Source organism: Ornithodoros turicata, chromosome 2, assembly GCF_037126465.1.
Source record: "Ornithodoros turicata isolate Travis chromosome 2, ASM3712646v1, whole genome shotgun sequence".
Lineage (NCBI taxonomy): Eukaryota > Metazoa > Arthropoda > Arachnida > Ixodida > Argasidae > Ornithodoros > Ornithodoros turicata.
In genome coordinates, this window is record NC_088202.1 from 19,695,492 (window position 1) to 19,712,900 (window position 17,409).

The 17,409-nt window shown below is 46.1% G+C and overlaps 1 long non-coding RNA gene across 1 annotated transcript; it reads right to left on the reverse strand.

Moving 5' to 3' along the window:
* Positions 1-234: 234 nt before the first annotated feature.
* Positions 235-1,123, reverse strand: LOC135383189 (uncharacterized). Its single transcript, XR_010419723.1, has 2 exons — positions 946-1,123; positions 235-558 (listed from the first exon to the last, which is right to left on the reverse strand). It is a non-coding gene; the product is annotated as an uncharacterized LOC135383189 (long non-coding RNA).
* Positions 1,124-17,409: the final 16,286 nt, after the last annotated feature.

Below are 17,409 nucleotides of genomic sequence, written 5' to 3' on the forward strand. Positions count from 1 at the left end.
CCCCCCTGACCACGTGATCATCCGTAACGAATCACGACAAAGTAGCCGGAAAACGGCGCCAAAAAGCGCGCGCTCGCTGATCGAACTGCGCATGTGCGCCGCGTGCCCTTTCCACACCCTCTCACTCGAATTCTCTCTCCCTCCCCCCCCCCCCCCTGTTCCGAGCGCTTCGCCAGGCCATCTGCTAATGCTAATATTATCGAGAAGCAGAAAATGAAGATCCAGACGACGAAGGAATTCACATGTACAAATTTATTGACACAGTAAACATATAAACAAGGAGCAACATTTGAATGCAAGTAAATCTACACGATTATTACAGAATACTGCAGAATAAATAAAGAATAAATAGTGCCGAGCAACAGAAAGCGTGACTATCATATTATACAATCCTTAAGGGAACCTATTAGGTTTGGACAAAGTAGATATTATTACACACGTACATAGCACGTGATGAGTCGCAGAAGCCGTCCGCTTCATCCCAGCACAACTGTAGAATTTTCAGGTGACAGGGGCCACATGCTCGCGGATCGCAAGGCAACGAACAGCTGTCGGCGTCTGAATGGAAGCAAAAAGAAAAGGAACCTGTTAATGATATGGTAAACCCGAGCACAGGCAACGTTAATTGGCTGAACACGCTATGTAAGACATGCTATCGTTACGCGCCTAATGACAAAATTCGAGGAGCCCGGCGTACGCGATGCACGCTGTTTTCCTTTTCATGCACACCAGTGTATTAAACATCAGACACATTCAAATAGCGCAACAAAACGCAACAAGTAACGCCACGCATAATTGTCTACCAGATCATGACTGATAACCGGCAGAAAGAGATGTAATACGGGACGCGTGTATATACGGGACAAGGCGCACCTCCATGCACACAGTTAGGCGACAGTATTAAACGTCTGATCACTGACATGCATCATACGTTTGTCTGCTTACCTTTCATTCAGGCGTTCGACCATGGCTCGAACATCTTCGAAATCCACGAAACGAAATCACCGTCTGCTCACATACGTAGACGCCAGCTATACAACGGTCAGACGGGTCGGCGCCTTGGAGAAACGAACGCGGGAGAATCCACCGGTTAAATGAGCCTCAGCCAATCATGATCGAGAAAGGTCACGTGGGGGACCGGAGCCAATGGAAAGTAAATAGCTGAAATTTGGCGGGAAATGACAGCGGCGACCCTATTTTCGCGGCGGCGAAACCCGCTTACTGTGCCTCCTCTGGCACTGCTAGCGGCTCCACGGGTCCACTCTCCTCCCCTTCTCGCACGCAGCAGATTTCGCTCGAAGGAGTGCGAGAACGAAGGGGGAGTCATTGCCAGAGAAACGGCGACTGGGGGGTCAGGCGCGCATCTGACGCCTCGTGACTCCCTTTTTTTCTTAGAGTGTACAAATAAAAGGTTCATGAACCTACAAATACAACTACAAATAGCAACTACAGCTCATTACACATAGCAACTACAAGTCAAAGTTTCTTTTTCTTTTGTCAGTGCTCCAGTGGCAATTTTTTTTTTTTTTTCAGGTATAACACCCCGTTGTCTTGATTTCTACCTACTACTTCAGTCTACCTAGTTCAGTCTACTGAAGTGTCCACCAGCAACAAGATGGAGAAGCAGGTACTGGAGCGGGTACTAAATGCAGTTGCAGACGAAGACATGAGGGTGAAGACCCTTATTAGAGACAGACGTACAGAAATCAATGCCTTCATGGAGACATCACATTCAGACGTGCAGCACGGTTTCGATGTTTGGCATGTAGCAAAAGGTGCCACTACTCTAAACCAGGTAACGCATATGTAACGGTTAAGTACCGCTTGGCCAAGAGGTACATTGTTTAAAAAATGTACCTCTTAAATTTAAGAGGTACATGCGTCCTCACATGCGGTACATGCAACGCATATTTAGGCCTACCCGTCGGGGTGGTTCCCCTCTTCTACGATATATTAATAGCCCCAGGGCACAACGTATATGGATGAACGCTGACCCCTGCATCTCGCCTCCACCATTGCGGCTGCTCTGTGGTCACACTTCTTTATCTTTTCCACACCTTTGGATTCCTGTTCTTCTCCAACTTCCGTTTCTTCCGCAGAACGTAACAGCAACCACACAAGATGATTGACTCAACCATATACGACATCGCCTGGACGTAACCTAGGAGAAAATACACTGTACAAAAATCTAAAAACCGAAATAGCTTGCTTGAGAATCATGCATACTGGCTTGTGTAATCCAGGTATAAAGTGCAATCTAGGCTTCTCTAATTCACGCATCAACGTTCGTGCATGAAGTGCAAAGTTTGTTGTTTCCGTTCCTAAGTCGTTGTGTCCAGCCTGACGGCGATCAGGACGACTGGGAATCAGAGCGAAGATGAACAAAAATGCGTCGTGCGGACGAATAATTACTTCATAGATATAATACGCACCTTATAATGACTCCGATCTTGAAAGCGCCGAACGAGTTTCTTCAAAGACCGAGCAGACTCGTCCTCGCTCCACGACGTTTCAAAACAAACTGACTTGCCAGCGGTTGCAAGAAACGCATTCTTCCCAAACGTGCGATCCCTCACGGTCACGGGTTCTAGTTCTTGCACTTCTTTGATAGAATGATAGTGCAGACCCATTACGGCACTGCCACATAAGGGAATTTATTGCCCCGTTTTCGGAATCACGCGCAATATTTTTTGCAGCGCATGGCGATCGTGAGAAGGCGTTCGTACTCATGCGCCGGAAACACGCGGTACACATGAGGTACAGCTGCTAGACCGCGCTCTCAAAGGTACCTAGCCGATACGGATGGGGTGTCGGAGCCTTTGTACCGCTTGAATTTCGCAGTGGTCGCGAACTATACTTGCCGGTTGAGGACCGTACCTCATGTGCACCGCTTGGCCCAGGTGCGGGTCCTCTTTCATGCGGTACATATCGGGTGCCGGATTTAGAGTGTAACGCTACTTTTCACTGGGGTATCATGTTTTGTGTCATCCAGGGGGAGATATTCTATGTTTCTTTTGATATACGTCCAGGTATCAGTAAAAAGATCATTGCTGCATCCCACTCGAAGCAGCATCAAGTTCTACAAAGGTGGTCACCGACCATTATCAATCACCTGTACTGGTGTGCGCGAACGAGTAACGACGATGGCGAGTTAGTTCTGGCAAAGTGGCAGACTTTCCTCCGCCATGTCATTGACATTCACGAACAACACGCAGGTAGAGTCCATGAAAGGTGCGCACACCGCGACCTTGGCGAAATGCTTTGCCTGCACGAAGGTACGTGGTGAAGCTTCTTGTTTGATGCAACGTATAACAGTACTCAATTTTCTGATTTGATACGACAGGAACAGAGATTTTCAAAAAGTTGGAGAAAGTTGTTGCATCTTCCTACTTGGTGAAAGACAACCCGAAGCTCTCACCACATAAGCAAACGTTTGGATTGGACGCCTTCCATTCCGTCATCATACACTTTGCACCAAAGTCATCAAAGTTCTCAATTGATGGCATGTGTGCTCGGTAAGCACAACTAACTTTTGTTCTTGTGGTGATAGTTGTGCTCTCCATAAGCTTTGTGGTAATACTTAACAAATGACTTAACAAATCAAGAAAAGTTAGGATTGGTACCCTCTGGAGTGGCTGCTGTCATACAATATTGCATACAATAGTCGTGCACAAAAAATGATCTGCCTTTAATTATTGGAGTAATGTCTATGGTGGAATACTGACCCACTATAGTTCTACAAAATTCATGAAATGCCTGGAATTGAAGCTAACAATATGAAGCATGCCACTTCATGAAGTTTCATTCTATGTAATGCCTTTTCAAATCCTATGTAATGAATGCCTACGTTTTCAAATCCTGCCATATAGAGGTTGAGATAGTTGCAAAACAAAGAAAAAAAAGCACCGAATGGTGCAGCTTAGTCTGGCATGACAAAGTGGCGAACACAGCATGAGAGAACTGATAGGTTGACAGCTAGGACAGATGAAGATTCTAGCGCAAGTGCACTTCCTTTATGAAATTTGCACATATAGTTAAGAATCTGCCAGCATTCAACAATTTCTCCCTAGTTGTGATCGACATTTATTGTCAGCAAAGGCAAAGTTGTAGCACACATCAGACCACATCGAGCAAAGCGGGGTTACAACCTACCTATTGAGACGGGCTTAATCACTGTTAATTAAATTATCGAAAGTTACTACATCTTAATATTGCGTTTTTCCGTAGGATATGAAAAAGAATAGCTGCTTTTCATATTGTGCCTCTTCCTGTATTGTAATGCGAGCACGATTGCCGAAATCATTTATGTTTTTGAAATGTGCTAGGTACAAGTCATGCTGGTGGAATACACACTTCAACAGAGCACGGTAACAATCATGTGTCACACATTTTAGTTTTCATAGCCCAAAAGTTACTAGTTTTTCCATGCTCCTAAGCAGAATTGCTGGCAAGGTTCGCAGAACAAGAAATTGGCTGTGCAGCGGTGTCAGAAGTATTAAAATTGTGCTAATGTATCTTTTTACCTCTATCTGGTATGCATAGGAATATTTCAGGATGCAGCTTTTGTTACTTTCTAAATGATTTCACTGCAGCACATATACTTATACGGGTTAGCGGGGTTCCAACAGCCGCACCTGTAAAAGTGTCACGAACCCTTTGCAGATAAAAGTACAAGAAATTATACTTGACAGCACTTCAACATACCTGAAAGCAGTGCGCAACTCGTCCTCTTGCTTAGTATGTATCTGGTGATTGAGCTAGGTGCTGCTGGTTCGGGATCGGTCTGGGGTCCACGTGGAATGGACCACCTTCAGGATCGTCGTCTAAGATCCACGCACTTTCAAAATCGTCCTCGAGAGTATCTTCACTTGATGAATCATTCGTGTATGGTTCTGGCATAATAGCTCCTTCCATGTCGCGCCTCGCATCGCTGTACTTTCGAAACGTCGCATTGCACTGACTTACGCAACCAGTGTGCGGTATCCGAATATCGCGATTTCCGCGATGCTTGTATTATTGGCGTATAATTTTATTTGTCCCAGGTCCCACTTTTCATTGATGTGTTTGATGCTGTCTGTACACAAAACGATGCCAGTATAAGTATTTCCACCGGCGCCCCATCGCAATAATCTATGTTAGTTCTTTGCTAACCGGTCGCGAACCTTTGAAGACAGCGGACTGCCTCCAATAACTAACGTTTTGTGGTAGAGCAATAATACTGAGTTTTTGTATTTCGTACGCTATCGTCTTTACGTACGTAAAGGATGCGTTGGTGGTTCTACAAACGCGCAAGACACAAGCAGAGCTTTCCGCATTGTTGAATCTATATCAAGAGGAGAACGATCTTCACCTGCCTCCCACGCACGCTCCTTACACCTGATTCATGCCTTTTCCACACATTGCAATACACCCATCGTTTACCCGTCTCTCTGTCTAGTCTTCCACAAACTGGTGCCGAAACCTCTGACGCCGACCGTACTGTGACAGGGAGGACTACAGAAAGGCTACATCGATACCTACTGCATCATGGAAAGGCCTCAGCTGTTCAAGAAAAGAAAGATGTTGCGCACACAGGTAACGACCCTCATTCATGACATTGAACAGCGTATAGCAACAGCCGACTGTTACCTGTGGGGAAAGGTTGTGATAGCTTATCGATATCTCGGTATGTTCGCCACCGCCTCCGTACGGGGGCGTGTCTCGTTGTCACGATTTGTTTTGCGGCGCGAAGCGAGCGCGGTCCCGTTGAGTGGGTCCGCCCTGAGTGGGTCTGCCCGCCTGCCCTTGGAGGGCAGTAGGATTGCCACAAACTGGTGCCCAACGTGGGGACGACCGCCGGTTGGCTTAAGAGTTGCGCGGTTTTAATTAGGCGCGTGCTGCTGGCATTTTAATCGTTCCCATTTTGGTAGTAATGTCTGTCGTAGAGTTTTGAAGTACTTTTTGGATTTACTACTTCCCTAGTTTCCCGCCCGCCTAACCGAGGACGCCATATTGGCCACCGAGGGGGTTGGCAGTGCGACTATGACCGAGGGCGTATGAAACCTTGATCCAGGAAAAGCCGGGTGGTGCCACTGCAGACATGGCGCCCTAGCGGTGCCTTTTCGTCACCTCCACTTCATCCCAGCACGGGATCCCTTCTGGCACACAGCCGTAAGACAGAATTAGCTCGCTCTAAGGACGCCAATTCTGAACGCACGTGTCGGCTGCTCGCTTACATCGCTCGAGACCTTCCTTTCCCGTGACGGCTCGGAGCCTTCGCTCTTTTTCATGGAGACTCCGTCTCGGTAATTGAGCGCCCACCAGCGCCGTCATCAAATAGCGGGAGTTGCGACTGCTGGACACGAATAGACTCCGCTGCGTGCGCACTTGCAATTAATCGAGTGGCGATCTACGCGCCTCTTGCACAGCGTGTTTTATTCTTTCGTATTCGCGCGAAGGTTTGTAACGCAGGCGTGTACTCTGATAGGCACCACTGACCCATCCGCCAGCTTTAACAGTTGGGGGCGTGATATGCGGTTTTCTTCCGAGATAGTTTCAGAGGACGAAGCCGCTTACCGCCGTTTACTGTGCAGGAGTATGACACTGGTCCTTGATCAAAATGAGAGTTTTCCTCTCTTGTCGGCGAGCGTATTGTAGACAGGATCCCTCGCTTGTCTTATCAAGTGTATCTACAGTTTATCGGGGTAAAGATGTGCTTTGATTTCACGCCAGTATACCCTTTTCATCGAGCACAGTGCCCACGTTCCAGCAAAGCTGAAGCTGACTTCATTCGGATACGCACGCGTTATGTCGTTATCTCGGTACCTTCGCCACCGACGCCTTAGGGGGGGCGTGTCCCGTTGTCTGGACTTGTTTTGTGTCGCGAAGAGAGCGCTCCGAAGTGCCTGAAAAGCGACGCTGCTGTGAGGGAGGGGGCTTTTTCCTGTTTGTCGGCGAGACGGTGCGAAACGGGGAATTCTTTTGGTATGCCGTAAATTGTTGTTTGCATTATATTTCTTGCGTTGCACTTCTTTTGCGTGAAACCGGCGGTGGCCCTGGTGAGTGGGTCTCGCCTGATTCCCAAAAACCTTACCGAATTAAAGTAGATGGGTAGAAATCCAGCGAACCGGTAGAGATGTAGGAAGGGAGTTGCCTCAGGACAGAAGCCGCCGATATTTCGAACAGAGACTGTTCTTCTTCTGTTCATCATCATCTTCCGCCGATATTTCGAACAGAGACTGTTCTTCTTCTGTTCTTCTTCCAGAAGAAGAACAGTCTCTGTTCGAAATATCGGCGGCTTCTGTCCTGAGGCAACTCCCTCCTTACCGAATTAAAGGAACGTTTAGATCGTCTCAACAACGTCAACGATCTTCTTAAGGATAGACAATGAAACAAATGGCTAGGAAGCAAGCGAGCTGGTGAAGATGATGCATAATGTAAAAGCCCGAGACTAGGGAACACGAAAGGACAGACACAAACAGGATTTTTAGGCCATTTAAGGATGTTGACTCCCAAATTGAACCATTATCAACAGAAGAGCATACTCGACAGAGAGTATATCAAAATCGTGTTGGCAGCACAACGTTTCAGCAAAAGGGTCACTGCTGCGTCATTGTCTGAGGCAACCATCAAGCACGAGGCAACAGCATGATCTGCAACCAAAAAAACAATGCTCATGCCAAAGTGATTACGTGTCTTATGACCTCCCGACCCTGAATCAGCGTTTATAGGCTGTTTTTCAGTCATAGCCACGATACACGAAATACAGATTCTCTCTATTTGTTTTTCCTGTAGAGAAAGTATCTTAATTTTATGTTTGTGACCCACTCATTTACTGTCTCACTAATTTTTGCAGAAGGCAAATGGCGCAAAGAGAAAACAACTGAAAAATGCAAGACCAAAGCTGGAGTTGGACATGCTTGAAGAAATGAACGATGACGAAGAAGATGGATTAGTACTCGAATCTGAGAGAAGGGAATTGAGGAGGAGGCTGAAACGCTACCAGAAAGACATGCACCGATACAGAAAGTGTAATCTGGAACTACAGCAGGCTCTCCTGGCAAAGGCGTTGGAGCAAGGTTCGTGAAATGTAATGTATGACTAGGCATTGCTCAGACAGTCACACATGACAGTTGCTTTCAGTACTGCCTATTCGTATTAGTTGGACCCACTTGTATGCTGCATATACCACAGCTGTTGTTGTTTCTGTTTTCTAGACACTTTTATAAGTCCGTGTCCTTGCAAGTGTTGCCGGAGGGGACATTGTGGCACAACAGAAGCATTAAATTGGCAGACTGAAGGTGCGCCTCTCCAGCTTCAACATATTTTGCATTGCTAAACATTGATTGATAAACATGTGTGCAAATGTATTGTTATTGCATTTAAGCATGATTGCATTTTCCGATATGCAGCTATTAGGTATACACGGTGTTTCAGTTAAATTCCAGGCAAAATAATTTGCGAATGGGTTCACCCCTTTTCTCCACTCTTCCACTCCCATAACCACCAATGAGTTAAGCATTCTGGAGCTTACTGCACAACAGGGAGTGCTGAAGAAAAAGTAACAGTGTCAGACAGGCTTAGGCCTATCTGACTGATATACACCCTTTCCCAGTTATGATAGGACAAACGGCAGTTGATCACATAGCACCTTGATATCACATGCTTTCCACTAGCGCACAACTGGCCCACGCCTTTCTTCATCACTTCCGCTTTTTGAAGCAACCTCAAGAACACGTAATTCATTGGTGGTTAAGGGAGTGGAAGAGTGTCATTTTGGTCTTCACCACGACCAGCCGCAACAAAAATACGTAAACCGAAACCAATTAATTTCTACAACAAATAACCCGCTGCAGTGGCAGATTTTTCTCTAAAAGGTGTCCACGGAAGGCCCCAAAAGGGGGAGTACTTATTTTAAAGTCGACAGCGTCTTGCATTAGTAGTTTTTCACAAAACTCGTTTGAATTTTTATTTCCATAATGAGCGCCTCCCACTCATTCATACAGTGTGTAGCGTGTAGGTGGTGTCGATAGATACTTGCAAATAATAAAGTTACTCAATTGGTGCACCCATTCCGTAATTATTTAGCACAGGGATTTACCTGAAACACCCTGTATATGCACAGGGTGTTTTTTTAGAATTTTTATAAAATGTGAATGAGAGCAGTACAGATGCCATTCTTGCAGCTGACTTCTACGACCAGGCGAACGTCCTCTCGAAGAGGGCATATGCTCCTACAAAATGATTGATTTCCTGGAATTCATTAGTTAAATTATTAATTTGGGAATTTCATGCAAAAGCAAGATAGCAATATTGAGAGACTATACTGATTGCAAGCCATTCCACTTTCTAAAAATCATGAAAATCCTGAAAATACATATCCCTAAATTATGATATGCAAATGTACCAGAAATGAGCCAACTGGGAATGCAAGGAGTATATGCTGATTTCAGTCAGCTGTTTTCAGTAGTCAGAAGGCCACGTGATTTGGAGCGGCGCAGATGATTGGAGTAGCAGTGCATGATATTTCACGGTACGCGCTCTTCTTCTTATTATTTTTTAAGATATAGAATGGGTTTCAAAGACAATTTTCTCCCGTTAGCTTTTGTCCGGCATACCAAAATGCTGCTAGTTAATTAATTTCAAGTACTTCTGATCTTGTGATTACGTACTCTCTTCCAGAGAATATGTGGCTCTCCATAGACCTCAACTGCAAAAACCACATATATACTGGTCTCATAGCGTTTTTATAAAAATTATGTAAAGGCTAAAAAATTCGTGTGCATTCACAAAGATCAGTCTCCTCACAGCAGGTCCATGATACTGAAACATTCTGTTAATGATTACTTTTTTCCCCACAACAGATTCACTGCCTAGCCCTAGCACTCATGACCATGTACGCTTTGAACGTGTCAGGAGGACATCTCTTGCTCGAACTGCCAGTTCAGTACTATAAAAGCACAACATTGGGGACAACTTTAGCGTCCACGTGTACCTGCCATTGTGAGCTTGGTCACTTGCCAAATGTAAAAGTAAATCCGTTCACTCGAACATTAATTTCTAATGCAGTATTATAAATAGGAGAATAGTACACATCTTAAATTAGATGATAATTCAACTCTAAACCTCTACAGAATCATTCTGCTTCACAGGTCCTCAAGAAAAGTGTAATGCTCTCAGCGAATGCTCACTGCATTGCTTTGTACAGCCAATGGGTTTAATTGGCTAATTTAATTAATCGTGGGATGTATAGGCTCACAATAATACTGTAGCTGTCTGCTCACCATGCGGTTGGAGGCCTGGATGGAATTTCTGCTGAGCTCTCTCTAGCTTGTTTCTTTAATCACTGAGTATTGCAGGCAGATTAGATATACCGCTATTGCAGATACATTGATGTCATATTAACAGATAGTGTAGATAGCAGTATAGTAGATAGTAGTATATTGGTAGATTGTAGATACGTTTAATATCGTAGGTCGCAATGGATACTATAAATGTCCTTTCCACATTAAAACTTGTCTGTTTCGGATTTTCAGTGTACAGAAGTGACTGGCGTTCCTGTTGCTACTGTGCACGTGCCTCAGGCTGAGTACTTCCCCTCCACTACTCCCTCTGGCACAGGAAATGCTGGTAATTGCTGTTTTCTGCCTTTGCTATTGTATAACACTCTTGTAAGTGAAACCTGCCTTATACTCTGTCAAAAAGGCACGTATACATCCTTGAAGGTTACGGCATTAAGTATGCATAGACAACGTTTGGTTGGTGTTTAGTCAATTTTGAAAATGCGACAGTAAAGCAACGCACAAAAATGCATCAGAGAAATGCCAGGCATAAAACATAGAAAACGTTAACAAATCAAGTCCCGTGGAAACGTTCCCTTCTGAATTAAGAAAAGTATGTGCATAGTGTTCGTGCCATCTGGTAGCAAGGCTTCGGCAGTGTGTTGAGGCACCTTTGTCACAGGAGCTGTATAGCTGACCCTGTTGCAAGGACATATAATGGCTGAATGCACCTAAAGCCATAACTGTAAACAACATAAGCGCGCCATCTGACCGGGGTACTAGACACATCACATGTGCAGATACTTCGACTTGTCCCAGGCAGCTTCAACATCCAGTCCCACTGTCGAACTAGAGAGGGTTCACAATTTTGCAGTTGGCAGACGCCATGTGTCTTCTGCATGCCACTGGCAAGACTTCCTAACATTACCGTGTGTACCGTGTACCGTGTGATGTGTGTAACGGCTGAATATGTGTGCCCTTCCCGCTTCCGGCGTTCTTGCCCGTTGCCTGCGCTCCAACCTGCAACCTTGCCTTTGAGAAGAATGACAACCTTGCTTTTTAAGTACAAGTTTAATGTTCGCTTAAACGGGCCGTAAACAGGTACGAAAGGTGCACATTTCTTTGTGTTATATTATTGAAACTTACGCAGTGAAAACTTCTTGCAAATACTAACGCTCAAAAACAAAAGGCGCTTGCATACGGATGAAATATTCACTGCAGTGTTTCGCATTTTAGCTCCGCCCCGCGCTCTAACTTTGCGTCATTTTGACGTAGCGCTTCCCTCACCAATTACGATCAAGTGTTCCACGTATGATTTTATTTCAAATGCGGAATTGGACTAGATGAACGTGAATCCTCTTCTATTCAAAAATCTAAACATTTACAGCCTCAAACTGAAAAAGAAATGCGTTTAATTTAGGTATCATACGCGCACTACGTTTTCTGGGCAGTAACACCCAGCACACCACGAGCGCGAATGAATATCCGGGACTACAGTTCCGGAACCTTAGGTAGGTGCGCGATGGAACATCTTCGTCATCTTCGAATGGTTCAGACAACTGGGCTGCCGTACTTTGGTTTTAGCCACGCGGCATCGCGTCACCAGCTCGCGTGGTACAGTAGATAGCGCGCTGGCCATGTTACGTCGTGACGAGGAGGAACCCGGGTTCGAATCACGTCATGTCATTGCAGCCCAACTGTTGACGTTTGCGCCAGCCGGAGATGTTGAAGATGTCGTGACGTTGAATTTCGGAACCACGGAGCGCAAAACGTCGTTTCACAGAAACAAACTCAGCGGTCCGACTCACAGCTGATAACGAAGTATGTTTATTGGCTGGGAATTTGAAACGTCATGGTGCGCAGCTCGGCCCCCCGATTGGACGGCAAAACGCTACATAGGCGCTAGGAGAGAGGCTCGCTGGTTACTCGTCTTTGAAAGCAGTTATATGGGTCAATGAGCTGGCAGGAGCCGAACAAAATGTATATTTGGGTATTATGATCTGCGTTCCTTCATGGAGTATCATTGTTTCAGAAATGTTTGGTGGCCTGTTTACGGCCCCCTTTAAGGTAAGTCAACCTAGCTGTGATGCATCGTACGACACCTGCGTTTTGCTCGTGTTTAACCATCGAAGTACATTCTCTTGCAGACGGTGGACGCATTGCAAATGGTGGCAGGAGAGGTTTGGCTACATCGGTGAAGCGACAATGTACGTTACAAGCGAAATTAATTATATTATTTCGTTATAGGTGACCGTGAGACTGTCGATTGCAAGGACGTGAGTTAGAAAACGGTGCACTATTCCAGCATTCCCGTTGGAACAATACCAGCGTGATATTCACTTCGGTTTCTTTACAGGTTGTTTCCTGTCTCAACTGGTCACGCATACGCGCTCAAAATTGCAACTGCTTCTCACACCGAAGCGTGTCTGGGTGCCACCTGCTTGGACAATTGTTCGTCAACCATTCCGTTTGAGGAACTGTCGTGTTCGTCAGTAAGGGTGATCTTGATTGAACTTTGCAGTGCCAAACTTTCGAGGATTGTGTGTTCCACGTTTGGAGGACTGCCTGGTGCATACGATGGGTTGTGTGTCCGTGCAACGTGTGCTCCATATGTGTGTGTTGGGATTAGTGAATCGTGTATGCTTTGCTTTTCGGCAAACGATGATGTACTGGATGCAATTTAAAGGTACGTGCAAGCCAATAAATTTTTGTGTTTCATGTTCGATGTCCTTGGGGCATTTTCTTCCTTGCTGCAGGTGCCTCCCACGGGGCACCTGCAGCTTTCGCAGGCACACAGTCAGAGTCAATAAACACAGTGCCCATTCTCAATTTAAAATAGTCAATCACCAGTCCATAAAAAGGCACATAAAAGTCAGTGAATACAGTGCCTAATCTCAATCGAAAATAGTATCTATAAGAAAACGATAAGAATCAATCACCCATAGATTAATGTAAATTGACATTTCACTGGCATACGTTGACTTTCGTCAATTGACGGTCAATTGCAAGGACACGTTTATTTTCCTAAAGGGATGACAAATCCTGCCCCTACGGTGTGTCCGCATTTCGACCCATCCGTAAATACCGTAAAGTTAATATAATCTATCGTTTTTGCCTCGGTATATTTAAAGAAGAAGTGGGCTGCGGGATGTTGCAGCCAATAGTCAAAAGGTTATCCGGGTAGTTCCAAATTCGATTGGTAGATGCTGTTCAAAAAGTTCGGATATCGTTACTTCTTGAGTGGCCGTGAGATAAACTGGGAACACAATACATAAGACTGGTAAGTCAATATTGGTAGTAGTCTGATAGGCCCAAAAGATCTTTATTAGAGCTATCCTGTGGAAGGAAATTAGTTTTCGCTGCATGGCCGCATTTGCTGTCCTCTTTCACCACGCTTGTCCAGCGTATAAAGTAATTTTCTCTACAGAATAGTAAAGTACAATTGTTTCAGCACTTGTTGGGAGGTTGCGGTTATGGAGGCGCATAGTTTAGAGATTTCTGTTGTTATAGAAGTAAGTTTCACTTTTGGGTTTTCTAAATGCGGAAGAAAACTCAGTTTGTAGTCGTAAGTCGAACCTAAAACCTTCAATTATTTGACACTTTAATTGTTTTATTATCTATCTTGAGGACAGGGCCATGTGACCCATATTTGTCTCCGTATGGAACGGTAAGCTGATTGCATTTATTAACATTGAAAGAGGGACCATGTTCTGTGGCCCACCTTACAATATTATCTAAAGGGGTTTGTCCATCTCTTTCCAATCTCCTTCTGGACGTTCGCTCCACTAGTAAAACCAAATCGTCGGCATACGCGATTAACTCTGTTGTTGTAGGGTTCTGCAGGCTGAGTACGGGATTTATCGCTATATTCCACAATAGTGGACTTAAGAGGACATATCACATAGGTCTCAACTCAAAAGTGAACTTTTTTCTTCGATAGATGGCGCCACACACGCCCTTCTCACTCCTCCGACTTTGTAAGAAGTCCATCGCGTCTCTGATTGGAGGACACGACAAACCCACGTGACAGGCGGAGACCTATTAGCTGGGTTGTGTTTCCTTTATTTTTAGATTTCCTCCTTTCCCCGATTTGCTTTTGCGCGGTGGATTTGGTTGTCTCGCGTTTGCTGTGTACGTTTTACTGGCATTTCTCGAACATGCCGTGTGACTGTCGCGTACCGCCGTTACCACCTCGCTTTCTCGTGGATGAAGATTGCTCTGATCGGTAGCAACGGGCTAAAGCTTTTCATCCGATACGCAGAGACTGTCCGTGGAGGTGCGTATTCGTGATATAGTGATCGTAGTTTTCAGTTTTCGTGGTGTCACAGGATCACGTGTCCCTGAGAGTATCGGGGGACTCCAGTTGTGCTGAATAGCGATTTTTGTCAGAGGCAACAGTATCCAGAAAGGACGCGGGGTTGTCGACGGTCATATGACACTGCAACATCCCGTTGCAAAACATCCCTGCTTTTCTTGCCAGTGACATTTACGCTGTTGAACCATGACGTTCGTTGCTGTCGATTGGTGTCGTGAAAGCGCTCCCTCAATCGGCTCGCATTATTTCATAGTAGAACTCAAGGCCGGTGCGCTCGCACAGGACTGCTAGCAAATTTCGATAGGGTTTCGCACTCCCCTTTAGAGCATTCCGCGGGCTTTGTCGGGCCGGGCTTTACGTTTTTTCGCACGTGCCCGTGCCAGGTTCAGATTCGACAACACATGTTGCGGCATGTACGTCAACAGACTTCATGAGACTCGTCAGCTGAATGTTTGTGTCGGGTCTCGGTTCTTCTTCTACATAGGGGTTAGGAGATGTCAGCCAGATGGCTACGGCTTGCTACTCAAAATTCCACACACATGCACTCACACACGTTGGGGCCCACAGGCGTGGTGGGCGCGTTTGGACAGCAGAAGGAGCGTCCTTCAACAAAGCCAGAGAGGAGCAACCGCGTACACACGACATCGCTCTCTCCGTGAAGCAGAGTGAGACGCTGATCAAGAGGAAAGCCGAAGTGCGGAGTTTTCAGGCGTAGTGCAGGGTTCTGCACGGCACGCTCTATCCTGCGGTGCGGATCCCGGTTTGGAGTTTCCCGCGGGTAGCGGGTCGGTTGCGGGTGATATTATTGACACCCGCGCGGGTAGCGAGACTGTTGCGGGCAGCGTTTTTGGCACAAGCACTGCTGGCGGGTCGGCCACGAACAAGCAAAGGCTACAGCAACAACAACGAAGAGAAAAGATCATACCAAATAATAAGTAAACAAAGGCGCCGCAGCCCCTGCTGGTCGGGTCCGGTTAGGTGTGGATTTCATTTTCTAGGAGAGCGCGGGGTGGCGGGTCTTGTCAGAGGATTTAGGGTTCGGGTATGGATTTCACCCTCAAATAATGGGTTGCACGTCATACGGTCCAAATGCCCATTTCGTCAAACTACCAAGTGTCCGTCTGGCTTACGCGAACATTTGGGAAAACAAAATGCGTGATAGGGCTTTTCTATAGAAACGGCTGTCTTGTCCCCCGTCCCGAGTTTCTTCAGCTATCAAACAAACCAAACAGTGCACGCATGCACAGTTTGCGCATTTTGGCACTGTAGTCGCCTCTTGAGAAGGGGTACAGCACTGCATGGGCCGGATTTTCAGGCCCGTGCCCTGCCCATACACCAATATTTCCATATTGAGGCCCTATCAATACCCACCTCTGCTCTAAGTGTTCCCCAGGCTCGCAGCGGGCCCGATGGCCAGTCCCATTTGTCCATTCCAATTTTCTTTCTGTGTTCTCGGGAAGGATAGCTCCATAACATACCCGAAAATCGTGCCAAAATTTTGGCGGCGATTTTGAGTAAATGGCCGCCGGATTTGGCCAATTTCGTGATACAGTGTGCGTGCAGACGGCAGGTACCAATTTGTTACTTCCTTCACTGTATTATTGTTACTTTTTTATGGGGTTTAACGCTAGCCGGGCCTTCCTCAACCACGATAAAAATTTCATAATTCCAAGATAAAGCAACCTGTCTTCCAGTCTGTTCAGGCTGACGTGTTGAATTGTTTGTCTGAATATTCGATATTTCGGACGCGACTGTTTATCATAGTGTAGTTTGCATCAATTGCGGACTATCCGATTCAAAAATAAAAGAAAGTGTTTATTTCCGTGGCAATCGAACTATGATTTCATTTTCACCGTCAGAGATCGCAGGCGAATTTCCGTCCTTTCCGCGGTGCATATACAGTTCATAAAAGGAAGCTTTTGACCGCTGGATAAATAATTTGTTGTTTTTAGTGTTTAAACATATGATCGTCCCACTACAGCGAAGGATTCTTAGGAATACATGCAGAATGCTCATGACAAATAAATCCGGGTTTGGGTAGCGTGCCGCGAAATCTTGTGGCAAACGTCCCCACCCTCACGGTCATCCCACTATATTTGGTTTCGCTGGTCCATAAGGCCCTAACCCAATGTGCAAAACACCACAAACGCATTTGATTTTATTTATATTTTTGCATGCGGTGGGTTTGTTGTGTGGGCCCCGTCACAGAACATCCGCGTCTGCACGAGCGGGCTGCCAAAGGCTTGGTGGTCGCGTCGACCTCAGCGAGCAGACGACCAGACAGCTGTGGAGAGGAGGACTACGCAACGGCGCCAACTGCGTCTCGCGCACGGCACAGACGCACGCATGGTTCTCCCAGCCGCCGGCTCTAAAGCGAAACGCACCGCCTCGAAAATATTGTCGCCACCGGCGTGCCAGCTCGGAAGACCTCTCATTGGCTGCGCATTATATGTATAAATATTTGGATGCTCATTGGTCTAAAAAACTGGCGTCAGTTTCCTTCGCGCTGATTGGGCGAGAGTCATTTGAGTGAGGAGCGAGCATCCGAACGCGCGAACCGCTCAACGGAAGCAGTCGAACGGAGGAGAAAGAAGAACGACAGAGGAGACATCGCGTCTGTCCGGCCATGCGTGTTCTCTTGGACTGCAACCGTTGTGCACGCAGACGCTACGGGGTAGTTTGAGGGCTTTGAATGCTTTAGATTTAGATTGTGGCGAACTGCTAATGTGAGAACGGAATGGCACATCCACCCCATCATCACAACAGCGGGAAGACGAACATGACATGGAATCCGCCTGCACCTCCAAAGGACGCAGAAATCGTCAGAGAGGAAGG